This window comes from Narcine bancroftii, chromosome 1 (assembly GCF_036971445.1).
Source record: "Narcine bancroftii isolate sNarBan1 chromosome 1, sNarBan1.hap1, whole genome shotgun sequence".
NCBI lineage: Eukaryota > Metazoa > Chordata > Chondrichthyes > Torpediniformes > Narcinidae > Narcine > Narcine bancroftii.
In genome coordinates this window covers 399,901,500-399,920,914 of record NC_091469.1, presented here as the reverse complement: position 1 = coordinate 399,920,914, position 19,415 = coordinate 399,901,500, and the positions used below count along the sequence as shown (strand labels likewise).

At 38.1% G+C, this 19,415-nt stretch overlaps 1 protein-coding gene across 1 annotated transcript in view; it reads left to right on the top strand.

Moving 5' to 3' along the window:
* LOC138751465 (diacylglycerol kinase beta-like) overlaps window positions 1–19,415 on the top strand; it is a 207,156-nt gene that overhangs the window by 89,250 nt on the left and 98,491 nt on the right. The gene's annotated exons all lie outside the window — the stretch shown is intronic.

The following is a 19,415-nucleotide window of genomic DNA, read 5'->3' as shown; positions in this document are numbered from 1 at the left end:
AAAAGAGTGGTCCAAGGCATGATTCCCTGAATACCTTGGGTGTGGCACGAGGATACAGAAGGAAGTTATTTAGAATGTCGTGGATGAAATGATGACAATTTTGTGAAATTGATCAGACATCAGAGCTATGGCAAAAGGTGTAGATAAAATGAAATTAAAGGTCTTTATTTCAAGACAAGCTCAGCATACGTTTGAAAATAGAATATTGGAATTTGAAGGGCCTTGCCCAACACAGGGATTGGTTAAAAAAAATTGATGCAGTATTTAAATAGTTTCTGGTTAATTATTTAATGATGAAACATTTGGAGGGCAAGTGGTAAATAATGAAAACAAATGTGTTGAGGGATCCAAGTTCATTGACAAATCATCTCCTACTGAATTTTCTTGGTTAAATCTGCATGCATTACCATCAGAGAATCAATTGTATGTGTATTGTATGAGATTCTAAGGTAATAAATATAGCAGCTTCACTCAAAATGATTTAATCAATCCCCCATACCAACTAAAACAATGCAAAACATTGGTGTTGTCTGTGATGTTCTGAGGTTAGTGCCAGATTCAGTAAACCTTTATTTACTGAACTATATTTCAGGAATACACTTTAAATATCCAAGTTTTCTTTGCCAAGAGTCAGTGATGGACTGCTGCCATGTTGTATTTAATACTAAAAGAAATATTTAATGCTTAATTTAAAATAAACTACTCTTCATTGGCTCCTCAAAGCCAGACCATCTTGGTTTTCAACATGTTTCGAAAATAACGGTTGGTTCTTGTCTATTTTGGTGCATTGTGGATTCAGATATTGAACAGCCAAACCGCAAATTGACTACCACAGGTTTCTCCTGAGTTATTTTTTAACATATAAGATAACGTGCAATGTGAATGATTTTTATGGGGAAAACCAAAGCAAAATAAAATTTCTTCTATAAAATTCTTTTGGCCCTTGTTGGCTTCTCCATAAATTCATAGTTCCCTCCTTTACTTCCCTGAAGTGAAACCCTGCCATCACTGCAGTTGCCAAACTTTAAATGCTCTTTTGGTGGTGGAGGCTCACCGATTCTGTTCTGATAAGACCCCAACTTGAAAGTGAATAGCACCTCTTATTGGTGGCATCAGCCAAACTTTGTGTGCATTCCTTTCTTGCTGCTCGCAGGACACATCCAAAGCCACATTTTCGTGCAACACTGTCATTCCTAACTTGAACAAAGGAGTGATAATATCTTGATAGGATAAGTAATTTAGAGATGCACAACTTTTCAAAGCAAAATTAAATTCAGACTGTGGTCATATCAGATCCTTCACAAAGCTTGAGCAGTAAAAATCACTGCATCACGTTTATCTATAGCAACGAAGAAGTGATGTGTCTTTAATCATTCGTAGGTTATTTTCAAAAATGGAGGGGGGGTGGGGCCTGGAGGGGGGTTACATACTGCTGAATGTGCGCAAAGGAAAAATTCCCTTCTTATTGAACTAATTGTAGCTATAACAGAACACATTAAAATCCATATCAATGAATAGCAATGTTTGTTGCTGAACTGCTCTTTTAAATGTATTCCACTACAGACACAATGCAAAAATACCAATCGGTAAACTGTAATGTTTAAAGAAAGCTAGTTATATGCATGTGATATTTATCACCTATGAAAGAAGAGAAATCAGTGTGGAAATAAGGCAGTAAATCATAACAAATAATGCATTAAGTGTCATAAAAGATCAATGCTATTTTATTTCTTGATAGCATCAAAGACAATTTGCAGCTACTAACACTGGTAAGTTGGTACCACCTCAATAAGATTTGGCTTCTGTAGTTTATTAAGAAAATTGTGTAAAGAATGAGGGATGGTGATTTTTTTTCCTGCAGCCAGTATCTCTAATATATTAGCCTTCCCCTCACCGCATCTTATTCTGTTTTAATAACAGTCCTGTATAAATGTCCTGTATGATGCCAAATTTAGTTTGAGATGAGAAATTTCTTCTCTCAGGGAGATTTGAAACTTTGAAATTATTTACTCTGTAAAGTTCAGGATATGGAATTGTTTAATGTATGCAAGGTAGAGATCAACAGAAGTTTACATTGCAAGTAAGCTGATAGGGAGAGAGAGAGAGAGAAGTAATGCTGAGGTCAACATTGAATCAACCAAATAATTTGAGATCGTCTCTGGCCCTGCCCGTGTGTGGTGACTTGGAGAATCTAATTTGAAAGGGAATATATGCAAGTTCATCTCTATGATGTATCTCCTATTCCAAAGTGAGGGCCCGAAGCTGAGCTTACACAGGTTGAGGGAAAGGTGAGAGATGGACTTTGGCAGAACAATCCATGAACTGTGCTGGTCAGACTTATGCCTGCACAACATGACAGTGCCCATTAATGCCAGGTACAGGTTGGTGCAATATAATTTCTTGCATCAATTATACCTCATTCAACAAAAATTACACAAATCTAAATCAGAAATTTCAGAAATGTGCTTTAGGTGTGGTTTGGAGATTGGAACCTTTATTCACTCAACCTGGCTGTGTACAAAGGTGAGATCCTTAGGGGGATGACCTGCAGGACATTCTGAAAAAAATTGCAAAGGTAGATTTTCCACAGGATCCAGAATTGTACTTTATGGGGAACATTATGGTCATGAGTTTTAAACAATCCAGATACCAAATTCAGTTTGTGAAGTTCACCTTGTCAGTAGCTAGAAAGTGTATAGTGGTCGTGTGGAAGTCTGACTCCCAACTGAATATTACATAATGGAATATGGAAATGCGAAGATGAATTCCCCTGGAGAAAATCACATACAATTTAAGGAGGAAATATGGCACCTTAATTAGGGTATGACAATCCTATCTTGTTACATATTGGTATGCAGATATAATTATATCTCTTCTGATTAAAGGAAATGCAACAATCTGTGCCAGTAGTGAAATGATTGAGATCAATGAGATGGATCATGGCACAGATGATGTGCTCTTGTATTTTGTTCCTTATCTTTTTTTTTATTTTGTTTCTTTGGGTGTTTCTTAAGTTCTTTTAATGGTTTGTGACTTTACTAATATTTGGTTCTTTGTATTTGTTCAATTTATATAATATTTTCTTTGTTGTATTAAGGAGTGGGAGAGGAGAGAGGTAGGGGAAAAGATAGACTCTGTATGTTTTATTGTTGAAAGAGATTGCATTGTTTGGATTTGTGTGAGTCTTGGAAAAGCAAAAATAAAATATTTTTTTAAAAGACATTGAATCAACGATGATAATGGTAAATAGCCAATTGGCCTGTTCTTGTCCTATTGTGTTCATTCATAATTTCTACATTCACATGCTTTGAGGATGGATGATTGTTTAAATGGCTTGCGCTTGCTGTGAAGAAGATAATTTTTCTTAAAAATCTAGTGGAGATAAGCATTCAAAATCCCTTTTAACTCTGGAAACTCTGATGACTACCATCCACCACCATCAACTTAAACTTCACCTGCATCTCCTCTATTTCCCACTCATTGGCCCTGGCCCTCTCTGCCCACAGATGCCACAAACACAAGATTCCCTTTGTCCTCACCTACCACCAGACCAGATTAACCATTAAGTAAAATAAGCAAGGGAACCAAGGGAAGGGGTCACCCCAGAGACTTTTTCCAGTGCCAGATTCACCATGGTGCAGCTGAACGAAGGCCTCACAAAAAGCCCCCCCCCCACAATAAACATAAAAAATACACACATATATATTTAATTTAGTTTTTCGTCTGTTATTTCACATTCAGCACTTATTGAGTCTTCATGTCTTGTCAGTTAGAAAATGGAAGGGTCAAGGGGGAACCAGTGTTGAGCCTTGCTTAGGGAATCAGTCGGCCATAATCCGGTCCTGCTTACCACCCTACCAGCCTCCACATTCAACACATTATCCTTCGGTATTTCCGGCACTTGCAACAGGATCCCCAATTCTCCCCTATTTGCCTTCCATAGGGACCACTCCCTCCATGACTCCCTTGTGTAATCATCCCTCCCCACCAGTAGCCACCCCCCTCCCACCCTAGCACCTTCCCCTGTGGCCACATGAGGTGCCAACACCTCCTCCTTCATCACAGTCCAGGACCCCAAACAGGCCTTTTGAGTGAAGCAATTCTTCACTTCTGTATCCACAGGATTGATTGACTGTTATGTTGCATTTTTGTTCATTTGTTACTCAGTTATTTGTATAATTCCTTTTTCCTGTGGTTTTCATCTCGAGCTCCAGCAGAATCTTTAATGTCTTATTTCTCATACTAAAACATAAATTAGGGAAATTATTCAGAGAACAACCACAAAGTGGCAAACATTTGCATTATGAAGAAAAACTGAAGGTTAAAAATTGAAAGTTAGTGTGAGGTTGTCTGTATTTATTCATGTATGGAAAATGGTAAATAGGAATAAAAAAAAACAATGCCAATTGTGTGTGTATCTGGAGGTGACACTAGTTCAAAGTAAGTTCAGGCAACTCTGAAGTAATGTGACCAAAGTTTTCCATAGAAAGTGAATAGAATGGGCTTCTGGATGGAGCAATGGAGAACAGGATCCTGGAGTAAATAAAATATTTTCAACTGCAACAGGGGAACGTTAAAGTCAGTAGGAATGGCTGAATTTTGAAGTCCTGATGATCTTTTTCTTTCATTTTTATTTTTTTATCAAGATGGTAATGTACAGTTTGTATGTCTCACATACAGTTCTCTGATTATTATGCCTGATTGGGAAAATGTTGACTAGTTTGTGAGGCTGATGCAGACCAAATGCAGTAATTATATTTATCTTATTTAATATCGTTTAAATATTAAAATGAAAGGTGAAGGCTGAGTGTGTAGAATTCTAAAGTTTTATCCATCAACATAAAAATAATCGAAAACCAAAAGGAATTAACTTTAAAGCTTGATTTCCTACTGAGGATTATTTTAATTATTGGCAATTTCAGATCACCATTTGAACATCTTAGCCAAGTTTTGTAGTAAGCTGTACAAATGATGCCCGCTTTTGCTATCACCATGCATTAAAATGAGTTGCTTTCTGTTTGAAGATTACCAGGTGTAGCAAATTCAAGGACAATTATCTTGTAAATATTTAATATATGTTCATAGTACATTGACATGGTTACATTGATTAGTTTTCAGATGTAACTTTTTTTAAATAGCTTCAATCGTGATAGTTCAGAAGGTTCAAGCAGAAGTTCACTGATTCTGTTGATTGTGAGATATTTGCGATGAAACAGCTGGTTTGTGAAATCAAACGGAAATAAATTAATTTATCTGACAGCAGTAATTGTGCAATGCTCCATATATGGTTCATGAGGTGGTGTAGCCTGCAATATACGTAAGTAAATGGAAGATGAGCTGATGCCAATAAAACAAAACATCGAGGGGCTGGCCTTGACAGGGTGTCTCAGTGTTCTGTCAGCCGCAGCCATCATCAACAAGGTCTGATGGGCCAATGACAATAATTAGCACGGGGCTGATGGTAAATGAAAGATCACATTTTTCTTTTCAGCTGTAGTGGGTTGAGCTTGTGCCAAGTGTTGTAAATGTGTTCCAACTTCCTCCAGCTTGATTCAAATGTTCCTCTTGTTAAGAATTATTGAAAATCCATCAACTGATTATCTGAGATACCCTTGTATTGTATCAGAGCAAAAATCTATTTATGGGTTTGACTTGCCTTAAGAGGGTAAGAAAAGAGGAAAATATTGAATTAAAATTGATTGTTGAAAATCTGATCGATGGAGCCAGTTGTTGGCCATTTTGATTGCTGCTTAGGCTTTGGAAGTGTATCACGCACATGTATGTGAACCAGCTGTGAATCACACTTGAGGCTGCAAGACCACAAGAAACAAGGACAGGAAGAGGTTGTTCAGGATTTGTCTTCTCTATCATTCAATAAGATCCTCAAGTCTAATTTTCCACCCTATCCCCACATCTCTTTAATAATCCCCTGCAAGTCAAAACAAAAATCTTTCCCTCACAGATTTCGATACCTTCAAGAATCCAACTTCCATAGTTTTCAGGGGGAAGAAATTTCAAAGACAAACAACTATTTAAAAGAAGAATGTTTTTCCTCATCTCAGTCATAAATGAGGTTCACTGTCATACTGACACCATGCTATCTGGTCCTGGACTCCTGCAGGAGCAGAAACATTCTTGCAGTATTTAAACTAATATGCTTTCTAAGAATCTTTTTTTGTTCCAATAAAATTACCTCTATTTTTTCTGAACTATTTGACCCAACTTGTTCACCAGTTTGCAGATGACACCACTGTCAAAGGCTGGATCTCAGCTAATGATGGTAAGAATCACTAAAAGGAGATGGAGAGTCTGGAATTGTGGTGTCATGGTCACCTCTCCATCCATATCAGCAAAACAAATAAAATGGTAGTTAACTTCATTGACTTTGTTTTATTGTTACACTACATGTGGTACTTAAATAAGAGTTGACTTGCTTGGATAGCATGCTAAACAAAAATTTTCACCATTTCTACTAGAGATCATACCAGTGAATGTTCTCTGTTTTCTCCAATGATCTCTCCTTATTAAAGGAATCCAAACTGTAAAAAGTGCTCAGTATGTAGTCGAAGTAGTATCTTGTGCTGTTGGAGTAAGACTTCTTTATGTTTATGGTGAAACCATTTTGAAATAAATGCCAGCATCTATTTGCCTGCCTCGTTATCTCCTGAACCTTAATGTGGTAAACATGAAAATCAGCAGATGCTGGTGTCTACTGCAATGCACAAAAGTGCTAGAGAGAAACTTAGCAGGTCACATAGCGTCCATTGAAAGTAAATAACAGTCAATATTTTGGCCTAAGCCCTTCCTTGAGATTTAAAATGCTCTTTGCTGGGATCCTCCAGCACTTTAGTGTTTGCTCCTGTATCTTGTGCTCGGCTTCTGGGTTCTGTTGCAGCTTATGTTGTGGCTTACTGGAATATTTTGCAAGTTAAATAATAATGTTTCAATATTCTTACTTCCAAAGTGTAAAAAATCATATTGTTCTCTCACATTATACTCTACTTGGCAACCTTTTGCCCACTCGTCTACCAATATCTCTCTAGATACTATTTGAATCCTCCTCACAGTTTCCCTTCCCCCACTTTTATACCATCAACAAATGAGCCTGCAATATATTTGTTTCTTTCTTATAAATTTTCAATATATTTTATATGCAGCTGCAAGTAATTACTGTGGCATGCCATTCTTTACAGGTTGCCCATCTAAAAATGACCATCTACATTTTGCTTGCTGGGTATTAGATAGTCCTCTATCCATGACAGCATTATATCTCGCGGCCTGTAGGCTCTTGTCTTGTAAGGTAACCCTTTTATGCAGCAACATTTTGAACGTCTTTTGAAAATTGCATTGTCTTGTGTGCAATGAAGCCAGATCAAATCATGCAAAATGGGCAAGTTGGGATGCCAATTAATATGTAATGTTGATTTGGCATCAGCATTGATGAAGCACATCTTGGAACTGAGCATTTCCCACTAATATGTTTTAATTGCACATTTAAAGTCATATTTAGCAGCAGGAACGCGAGATACTTTCTGGCCGTTAGCCTACTTTAAGGGGTAATTTCAGCAGTTAATGAATTTATCAGCATGCTTTTAGGAAAGTGGAGCACCTCACGAAAGCCAATGTGATCACTGAAAACCTTTCACAGACGGCACCTGAGCCAAGACTAACCTAGCTGGATTTTCAAGATGGCTTCGGAGAGGTAGTAGGTGAAGAGCAGAGCTCCTCAGAAGAACCCCTTCTAAAACCACATAATGGAAGAGAGGAAATATTGAAGAAATAATTAAAAGACATCAAGAGATGGGAAGAAAAAAATAAAGTAAAGAATCAAGATAGACGAGAAAATTGAGGATTGCCTCACGGTGGAAGGGAGAAGGAGGCCGACCTTGGCCCCACTCACACATCGGCAGCAATGGAAGTGGAGCCCTGGACCATCCTGTGGGTCAAAAACGTACCCAATGGGGTGAGTGAGGTCGGCATGGCAGAACCAGGAGTGAGGCCGGCATGGCCTAGAGAGGGCCATGAGCATGGTGGCAGGAGCGCCATCGGGAAAGTTGTTGGCCGACGAGCATGGAGACGGGAGTGACATCAGGTGACCGTGAACTGGGTCATCGAGGACAGTGAGGAGAGGCTTGGACAGTGTTAGTTTGAAGACTTCGGAGGAAGAGTCGGAAGGGGAGGAGGAGGGCTCTGTGCCCTCTGCCAGGGACATATCGATGCTATCTAGCAGGTGAACGTTATGTTAAAAAAAATTGATGGCAGACTAGAATGCCATCAAAGAGAGACTGGATAATTTAACCAATAGGGTGGAAGTAACAGACGAAAGAATAGAAAGAGTAGAAGAAAAGCTGGAGAAAAGGGAAGGAGAGATGAAAATATGGAGGAAAGAAAAAAATATAGAAGAAATAAGACTAAAATCGTTGGGGTGAAGGAGGGTATGAAAGGATGAGACCTGGTGGGATCTGAGGTGTTGAGGAGGGAGAAAATTGGGAAGGATCTGAAGATAGAGTTGGCCCACTGTTCTCTTGTCCAAATTAATGATCCCAATCTGTCCTGGTTTGGTTTCTTTGCTACCAGTACAGAGAGAGATTTTTGTGGGCTGTTACGAGGGGAGCAAAGGAGAGAGGAGGTCTAGTGGAGTATGGAGGAGTGAGAGTCCTCTTTTATTTGGATGTAAGTGTGGCATTTTTAAGGCACAGGAGGGAAATTGACCAGATGAAAAAAAAAATCTTGGGTAAAAAGGGATTAAATTTACCCTCCTTCACCCTGCACCGTTGAAGATATTAAGGGTGGGGGGGGTGGGAGAGACATTTTTTTTTTCACAGACCCTCAAAAGTCATTGGTTTATGCGGAAATGCTTTTGCCCTCCCAGGTTGAAATATAAATAAGGGAAAATGGAAGAAGGGGAATTGGTAGAATTATTGATTGTATATACTATAAGTGGTATGATTATGAGGGGTATATTTCATTGTGTTTAACTCCATTACTGTCTAAAAAAGAATGGCTAAGTTAAAATAAGAATTAAATGGGGAGCTGAAAGAGTAGGGTAAGTGTGAGATGAGTGGATTGGACATCCCCCAAAATGGCAGGGGAATTGGCGACAATATTTCGAGCCATGGTGCTGAGAAAGGGAGGGGTAGATTAAGTGGGAAAAGGCAAAGGATTAGTAGGCAGTACTTTTTTGTATTTTTTTAATCATTATTTCTATTTTTTTTTAGTTGGTTTAGATTTTGTTTGGAGCACGGTCATCTGTGTCAGATGTCTATGAAAGATAAATAGGAAGGAAGATGAGTACCAGAGGAATAGAAGGAAGGGGAAGAATACATTGGAAGGGCTCTGGGGTAATGGATAATACAATTAAGTTTGTAAGTTTTAACATGAATGGACTGATAAAGAGAAAAAGATTTTTGGCACACCTAAAAAGGGTGCAGGCAAACATAGTGTTTCTACAGGTGACCCACCTTACAAAGCAAGAGCATATAAAGTTAAAGAAGGAGTGGGTGGCCAGGTGGTGATGTCATCCTTCAGTTCCAGGGCCAGGTGAGTGCCTATCCTGATGGGGAAGAATGTTCCAGTGGTGATCCGGGGTTTGGTCACTGACCCAGCTTGGCGATTTGAGAGGATGCATTGTCAAATATACTCAGAATCATGGACACTCATGAATTTTTATCACGATCAATTTATACAAGATATATTATTGAAGGTAATGGAGGAGAGTTAGAATGTCTTGATTGGAGGGGACTTCAGTTTTTGCTTGAATCCATTCATGGACAAGTAGGCAAAGAAAGTAACAAGAGCCAGGGTGGTAAAGCCTTCCTTAGCTTTTATGAAGGAGCTGAATTTAATAGATGTCTGGAGAAGGCTGAATCTGAGAGAAACGGATATTCTTTTTACTGGAGATAATACGATTCCTACACCAGAATTGATTTATTTTTGGTATCAGCCCAGTTGGAGAGTAGGACAGTAAGGACTGAGTAAATGGCTCGATTTCTGTCAGACCATTCACCTTTGACTCTGTCCATCATAATGCCAGTTAAGCACACCATGACTTATAGATGATGCCTGAACCTGTTGCTGTTGGGAAAACTAGAATTTAGTAGCTTTGTTAGAGCTCAGATAAAGTTGTTCTGTGAGATGAACTGCCCCTCTACTGATGATATGGGACACAATGAAGGCTTATTTAAGGGTCTAGGTAAATGGATATTACAAAAGTATTAAAAAGATGCACATGGAGGAAATCAACAGTTTGGAACAGTAATTTAGCCTAATTGAAAAAAGACTATTAAAGAGTGGGTTCAGATAAAAAATGAAGGAATTAAATGAATAAAAAGCTCAAATATAATATACTGAAACATATAAGAATGAAAAGTTGATCATTAGATCTCGACAGCAGTATTATGAGCTGGGGAAGAGGGCCCATAAAGTCTTGTCCTAACAGGTGAGGGCAGAAGAGGTCTCAAGAACAATCAATGTGATCAAATGAGGGAAATAAACAAAACATTTAGATAGTTCTGCCAAGAGCAGAATAAATCAGAGTCAAGGGGGAACCCACTAAAATAGATGATTTCTTGATGATATTGGAACTACCAAATTTAGATCAGAAGGATCAATGCTCCCTTCTCTAGAGAGGAAATTTAAAAGACCTTAGGCTCATTGCAGCCTAATAAATCACCAGGGGAAGATTGTTTTCTTGTGGAATATTATAGGGTACAAGGATCTCTTAATGCCCCTCCTTATGAAGGTGGTAGATCAGGTGATGAAACACATACCCTCCTGGAGTCTTTATTAACAGCAATCATTGTGTTGATCCCAGAAAAAGACAGGGACTCATTGAATCCCTCCTCTTATAGGCCCATCTCGTTAATGAATGCAAACTATAAAATTGTAGCAAAAGCATTGGCCAATAGGATTGTGGTATATTTGCTGAAATTAACAAATCCAGATCAAGCTGGATTTGTAGTAAGGAAGCAAGCAGTAAACAACATAGTGAAATTGCTTAACATAGTTCATCTGGCACAGTCAGGGATGGATCCTGGAGGGGCCATCACTCTGGATGCAGAGAAAGCCTTTGACAGACTGGAGTAGGATTTTTTGTTCAAGGTGCTGGAGAAATTTGCGCTGGGAAAAACATTTATTAATTGGGTCTGGACACTATTATAAACAACAAGCTAAAGTTATTACAAATGGACAAATGCCTCCAGTGTTTCCATTGAGTAGGTCCAGAGACAGGCCCCCAGTGTTGTTTATACTGGCCATTGAGTCATTGGCAGAGGCCATTCAGTGTGATCCAGGAATAAAGGGATTCAAAGTGGGCCAGGTGTAACAAAAAATCAATCTATTCACTGATGATGTGTTAGTGTATTTGATGGACCATGTGGGAGGGGGGAGGGTCATTGGCCTGGCTGAGGACCACACTGGAGGATAATGGGAAGGCCTTGGGGTATAAGGTAAATCTGGACAACAGGGAGAACATGCCTCTGCAAAGGAGGATTATTTATAGACAATATCAATAGGGAAATAAATTGAAATGGCCACAAGAAGGCATTAAATATCTGGGGATAAAAATAGACAAGGATTTATGCAACTTATACAAATTTAATTACCTCCCTTTGCTCTAGAAGATTGAGTAGGACCTTGGTAGATAGAAAACTCTGCCCATAACGTTGGTTGACACTTAACTGTGTCAAAATGAAGGTGATGCCAAATATACAATATCTATTTCAATCATTACCCATTCTGTTGCCCCAGGGCTTCTTTAAGAGGCTTAGTGGATGTATCAGTAAGTTCCTCTGGAATGATAAAGTGGCATGAATCTCCATTGAAAAATTGACTTGGGATTATAAACTGGGGTGTTTAAAAGTGCCAGATTTCAAAAAAAGTTATTGAGAGGCTCCGATGAGATTTATCACTTCACTCTTTGAGGAAGGGACCCCCCCCCCCCCCCCCCCACTTTCCTGGGTACAAATTAGACTGCATGTGGTAGGTGAAAAAATAGCTGGAGAGCTTATATATAAATGGGACATAAAATTAATTTCAAAGAAAAAGTATAACCCCACACTAAAGCATGAACTTCTGGCATGGCAAAGAATAAATCAATATATTGGATTGAAGGTGGGGATATCTTCCAAAATGCCCTTGACCCAGAACACCTTAATACCCATGACTCTGGACAATAAGATCCTGGTGCCGGAAAGGGGTCAGGTGTATCAAGGATTGTTACAAGCGAGGGCAGCTCATGTCATTCTAGCAATTGAGGAATAAGTATGATTTGTCTCATAGAACATTCTTCTGCTATCTGCAACTAAGATCTTTTTTGAGAGACAAATTGGAGCCCTGCCCGTGTGCAGTGACATGGAAATTCTAATTCAAAGGAGGAATGTGCATAAGTATATTACAATTATGTATTTTATATTCCAAAGTGAGAGCCCAAAGCTGGACTTACACAAGTCGAGGGAAAGGTGGGAGTTGGACTTAAGCACAACTATCCATGAGTGGTGCCTGTCAGATTTGTGTCTGGTCAGCATGACAGCTGTTATTAATGCCAGGTACAGGTGAGTGCAATACAATTTCATGCATCAACTGTACCTCACACCACAAAAATTACATAAATCTATATCAGAAATTTTGGAAATGTGCTTTAGGTGTGGAAACTTTATCCATTCAACTTAGCTGTGCACAAAGGTGAGATCCTTCTGGGAGGACTTGGGGAAACATTTAAAAAAAAAAATTACAAAGCTGGATTTTCCACAAGATCTGGAATTTTACCTTCTGGGGAACATTATGGATTTGTGTTTTACACTGTCTAAATACCAAATTCAGGTCACATGGAGTCACATGGAAGTCCAACTCCCAACTAAATATTACACCATGGAATATGAAAATGCAAAGTTGCATTCCCCTGGAGAAAATTTAAGGAAGAAATATGACATAGTCTTTAATGTGTGGAAACCTTATCTGCAGTATACGGGTCTGCAAATATGACTATCCCCCTTCAGAATAAAGGTAATGAAACAATCCTTCCCAACAGAGAAATGATTGGGATCGATGATATGTGACGTGGTGCAGGTGAGTCATTTTTTTTCATTATCTTTGATTATTCATTTACCTTGTATGTTTTTTTTTCTTTTTCCTAGGTTTCTGTAGGGATCATTGACACTATTTGGGTTTTCCATATCTGTATCATTTATATGACTTTATTCTTTAGTTGTATCAGGCCAAGGGAGTGGGAAAGGGGTGGGGTGGGAGATAAAAACAGACTCTGGATGTTATACTGGTGTTGGAAGAGATTATATTTTATGTTTGAATTTTTACGAGTCTGCGAAAATCAAAAATAAATTATTCAAAAAAGTCTGAACCTAGCTCACTGGAGCTACAAGGTAGTAACACAAACTGTTGCATTACAAAGTAAATCTAATGACCCATTGCTACTTTGCCTCAAAGGCAATTATATCTTTAAATAGGAAGACCAAAACAGCTTTTAGTGCCTGAGGCCTGACCTTCCCAAGGCCATGTGCAACTTTATTTTTCCTGTTCTCCAGCTGCTTGCTCTATACTTTCAAACATTTTATTTGCACGTTGTATCCTGCATATTCTACATTTTTTGTACAAGAATATCAAATCCTTTTAATTTGGTTCTTCCTATCCAAATTAATAACCATTTACACCACCTCTTCATTCTCTTGTCTGCTGCCTTTGTTCCCACTCATGACATTGCAACTATGTAGTTAATAAAATGATAATGTTTACGTGGACATTTACCCCCTCCATAAATCTTCGTCCGCGAAGCCAAGCCAAAGAATGTTTATTGTTGTTTACATTGTACAATGTCCATATGTACCAAAATTTTTAATTGCTGCAGCTGAGTGTGTACTAATAAAATAAAACATTGAAATAATAATTACAATTGAATGATTAATTGAATTAAAAAAAGAGACAAATGTTAAAGATAGATGGACAATAAATATTTAGTTATCCATGTGACCACAGTAATGCAGATAATGCATTTGTGGTGTTGAAGCAGAGCTTAATTGGAGATTCAAGAGCCTGATAGCTGTTGGAAGGAAAAGTCAGTTTAAGTTAAATTTATTAGGTAAATTTGTGAGGTAACAGGCCATTTTGCCCCCATGCTGCACAATTACACCCAACTGACCTTCAATTCCTGGTATGTTTCAAACAGTGGGAGGAAGCCAGAGACCCTGGGGAAAATTCACACTGACTCATAAAGAACGTACAAACTCCTTACAAGCCGGCCAGGATTTCAACCATGGGCCCAATTGCTGGTGCTCTAACAGTGTTGTGCTAACCAGTCACCCTATTATCATTTCGAGTGTTATCATTTCCAACAAATATTTTGTCATATAATCTGTTATATTCAATAAATGGTGGAAAATCGATCAAACTCTTCTTCAAAACGGGACTTAAACAAGTATCCTCTGTTCAGTTTAACCACTCCTGGGTGTCAGCCTAACTTCTGTGGTCAATTTATTCATTGCAGTTGCCATAATTTGACCAGTTCATCCAAAGTGAAAGAGACTGAAGGAAGACCTTCAACTTGAAATGTTGTTTCTCTCTCCACCTGTTGCATGAGGAGCTGTTTTCAGCACTTGCTTCTGTGATATCCATCTTTAAAAAAAAATTTTTCTCACTATGAACCATACTGACCAAAATATACACAAACATTTCCCTCTTGAATATACACAGTGTCATTTTCTCCCCTTTTCCCCCCTCCCTTCCCTCCACAGCCTCTCAAAGTTCAACATATATGATACATTAAACCCATCAAACAATGTCATCACACAATGAAAACAAACAAGAAATTTGTGTCTTCAACTTTTACACACTGGGTCAGTTCACTTCGTCCTCTTCTCCTTCTGTCATTTTAGGTGGTGGAGGTCCGCGGTAGGACTTCTCTGTTGTGTTTGATGTACGGTTCCCAAATTTGTTCAAATGACTCAGCTTAAGCAGGCAAAGAATTGCTGGAGGTATAGCTCTACAGATTCCAACATCTGCAGGTTTTATGTTTCTCAATTAAGTCTGCTTGATCCTATTTTTTGAGGGCATCAGTTTCCACATCCACAATCAACTCCAGCATTTTCCCTCCAATGGGCAAAGTTAATGAATCGATTGTTCTGATTTTGTTTAGAGCCATAGAACTTCACAGCACAAAAAATTAGGCCCTTTGGTCCTTCTAGTCTGTGCCAAACTATTATTCTGTCTAGTCCCACTGATCTCCACCTATTCCATGCTCCTCCATGCTCCTCCCATCCATATACCTGTCCTAATTTGTATTAAATATTAAAATTGATCCCATATTCACCACTTCAGTTGAATGGTGAGAACATTTTAGTATGTGTTAAGGGAATATGTAATGGAGTTAAAAGACAAGACACAAACACATTGAACATATTCCCCCTAAATTTCTCCCAATTCACCCTTATCCCATGTCCTCTAGTTTGTATCTCTCCTAACCTCAGTGAAAAAAAGCCTACTTGCTTTAGTCTATTTACTTCCATTTTCTACCCTGATCATTTTTAAATAATAGGGTAATGTGTTGATGGACTTGATATGACTAGAATCATATTTCATATAACTGGAACCTCAGCTTGACTCAGGTTCTTTGATGCTATTGTTGATATCAAGAGCAATGCCTCGTGCCTCATGAATGGAATTCTGTTCTGGGGGAAAAAAAATGCAAGTGACCTGACAGAGTGGATACTGGACATCTCTAAGTGGGTTATGGATAAGAACAGTGTTGACAATTTACTATAATTTAGACATACAGCATGGTAACAGACCCTTTCAGCCCATTACACCCATGGACTTACAAGTCCCCAGTACGTTTTAACAGTGGGATGAAACTGCAGCACCCAGAAGAAATCGCACATGTAAGAGGAGAATGTATAAACTCCTTAAGGACATCCCAGTCCTGGTCGCTTGTAATGTAACAGCATTGTGCGAACTGCTACGCTAACCCTGTAGCCCAACCATCTGGTAATATCACCTGACTGAATTACATTTTAATTTTCTGATGCAAGTCATGTTGATCTTCCTTATTCATTTAACCAAGGTGGGATCCCCTGCTTGATGGTAACAATGGGGTGAGGGATGTGTCATTGCAAGTGGTAATGGAAGACATTACTGATGCAACTAATGACCAACAGCACTTCTTGGAACCAAAAGCTTGATTCTGAAATAAAATTAGGAAATATTGGAAATATTGAGCAGGATAAACTAAATTATTGTTTTGGATTTTACACATGAGATCTTCAGAAATTATAGTTTTTTTTCTTTTTAAAATATTTTTGAGTTTAACATATAAATCCTACATACAAAATCATCTAATATAACAAACAAGTCATATCATGTACATATCACAAATTAAACATATAATGTAAGTCAAAGATCTATCTGTAATTATTTATTTAACTTGTTTCTTTAAGATATCAAATTCTATTAATCTGGTAATAAACAGTTTATCCCTTTCTCATTATATATCCCAATATAGCTCTGGATAGAAAATAGTTAAGACTAAATTAGACAATACCTTTATATAGACAAAGGGTGCATTCAATCCTAATTAATGATATTATCCATGATAACCACATTAAACCCATATTTGACTAATTAATCTAAAAAAAAGGAAAGATAAAAGAATAAAAAAGATAAGTAAACTAAAATCTACTGTCTATTCTAAACCCTCCCTTTAAACAAGGTTAACTTGTAAAATTGTAAAGATATGGATGGAACAGTGACCTTCAGACACTAGACAGAAAATCACCGGAGCATCCAGACTTTTTAAATTTTCCAATTAAGATAGTAGTGTTTCGGTAGACAGATAAATATGCAGGAGCTAGAGGAATATGGATCATGTGGAGGCAGCAGAGATTTATGTTAATTTGGGTGTCATGTTCAGTGCAGACATGTGGACCAAAGGCCATCTTCCTGTGCCATCCTGTTCTATATTCTAAATCCATCCCACGTAGCTAGGTGGTGGTGCCATAAATTAATAAGAAAAGTGTTTGCCTGCAGAAGAAGGATTTGGTGATTGTTCCTACAAAATTGTGTTACATACAGGTTCAACTGCTTCAGGCCGACGGTTGAGGATGAGGTCAGGAAGGTTTTGCCTTTCATTCAGTTTTGCCATCATCTATTAAAGACTTGGTCTGACAGTAATGTAATTTTGAATAAGGAAAATATAGTCAATGGTGATGCTATTGAGCTTCTCTTTCTGATGGGCATTGAGGTCTCTGAACCAAATCAACTGAATGAAAAGATTATTACAATTGTTTTTTTGCACAGGGCCAAACCCACAGATTTTATAAAAAAGAATCAAATCCACCTTATATGGCAGATTTCATAAAAATGGAAAATGCTGGAGATGCTCAGTAAGTCAGGCAATTGGCATTTCTTGATCAAGAGTTATGCCCTGGGATGCCAACCATTCTTTTTATCCTACTGATACTGCTCGACCCACTGAGTTCCTCGAGCAGAATGCTTGTTCAGAGAAAGAGCATGTCACATGTTGAGGAGAGGAAGTGACAATCAAATCAGATTCCTTCTAAAAGAGGCACAAAACCCGAGAGATCAGGCTATTTAAGATTTCTTTGCTGTTGATTCCAAAAGGAATAATTACCTGCAAAACAATCAGGGAATTTTGATTTTATTTCATCTTTGAAACATAAATTCAGCACATTTTACTATCTTTAAGTCTTTGTTCACAAGATGGGGCGGCATGGTTAGTATAGTGGGGTGGCACAGTTAGTGTAGTTAGTGTGGTGGGGTGGCACAGTTAGCATAGCGGTTTGTGCAATGCTGTTACAGTGCCAGCGATTGGGACCAGGGTTCAAATCCCATGCTGCCTGCAGAGTTTGTACATTCTACCTGGGTGGGTGGGGGGGGGGGGGGAAGTACTGTTTCCTCCTACCATTCAAAATTTATTGGGAGTTGTAGGCAAATTGAGTGTACTTGGGCAGCATGGGCTTGCAGGCCAAAAGTGCCTGTTACTGTCTAAATTTTTCAGTTTAAATTTGTTCAATTAATGCCTCCATCACATAATATTTGAACATTGACAAGGTGAGATTTTAAAATAGTGATGGGAAAACAAATTTCTACTTCATCTTGAAAGAAATCCCACTTTAATCCAACTGCTATACAGTAGCAGTAACAGAGAACCATCTCATTTGCTTCAACCAGAGAAGATCCATCGTTGAATGATGCTGTAGAGTTTCCCAGGCAATCTTCTTAATATCAGCTGCTATTTCTAGCATTCAGTTTAATCTGTATTTCCCCCTCTTCTTCAGCTGATCTACAAGGAGTAATGTTTTATCACCATGAAAAGTTAATTAAATAACAATAGAATTGAATGTTTTTGATTCCGATAATGATATGAAAGTATCTTAAGTTACCCACAAATACCCATATGTAAGGATAAAAAAAATATTCTTGGTTGAGAGATATGAAACTACTTTGTCATTAATTGAAGATCATAAATTACATTTAGCCTGTTTCTATGGTTGTATTCAAAATATTTTTTAAAAAGCTGGTATCCATGGTTTCCCACAAAACTTGCTTACTGTAGTTTTGTTTTAAACCTATTGGATTTCATTCATGATCACCCTTGAAGCTCTTTTTATGAGGGCTTGTTTATACCCGTCATTAAATAATGTATTTTCGCTAATTCTTTGAGAGACTGAACAGCAAATCCAGTGATGTTTTGAACAGCTCCGGGAAGACCAATTGATGTTGCAGTACGTAGTTGATGGCTGAGGAATGGAGTGTATGCTGAAAAGTAGGCCTTTATGATGTTGTATGCTGTGCCATCATTTTATCCATTTTACAATATAATAATTGCATATTTAAATCGAGAACTGTGTTTATTCCCTGCCCACTAGACAATTGATATAGACATTGGAGAGAGTGCTGTAGAGGCTTACAGAGGTCATGCCAGAACTGCAGATTCTTGATTATGATAGGAGAATGGTGAGAATGAAATTATCCTCTTTTCTAAAACAAATTAAACTGCAACAAGATTTTATTTGGAGTATGAAATTAGAACCCGTGCTATCATAAGTGAGAAGGATTTGTTTTCATTGACAGAGCGGACAATAAATAAAATCAGAGTTTAATGTAACTGGTGGCTGTATTGGAGAGGAACACTTTCACTCTATGTTGTAGGAGTCTGGAACTGAATGCCTGAAAGAACAGTGGAAGTAGAATTCCTCCTCAGATTTATAATGTACACGATGTGCATTGTCTCGAGGCCGAGGGATGACTGAAAATTATGAAAGGTTTGGTAGAAAGGATGCAGAAAATAAATGTTTCCACTGTTGGGAGGAGGACATATCCAGAAACCAGCAATATAAAATAGTGACCCAGAGGAAACTTCTCTAATGAAAGAGTAGTAATGTCGAAGAACT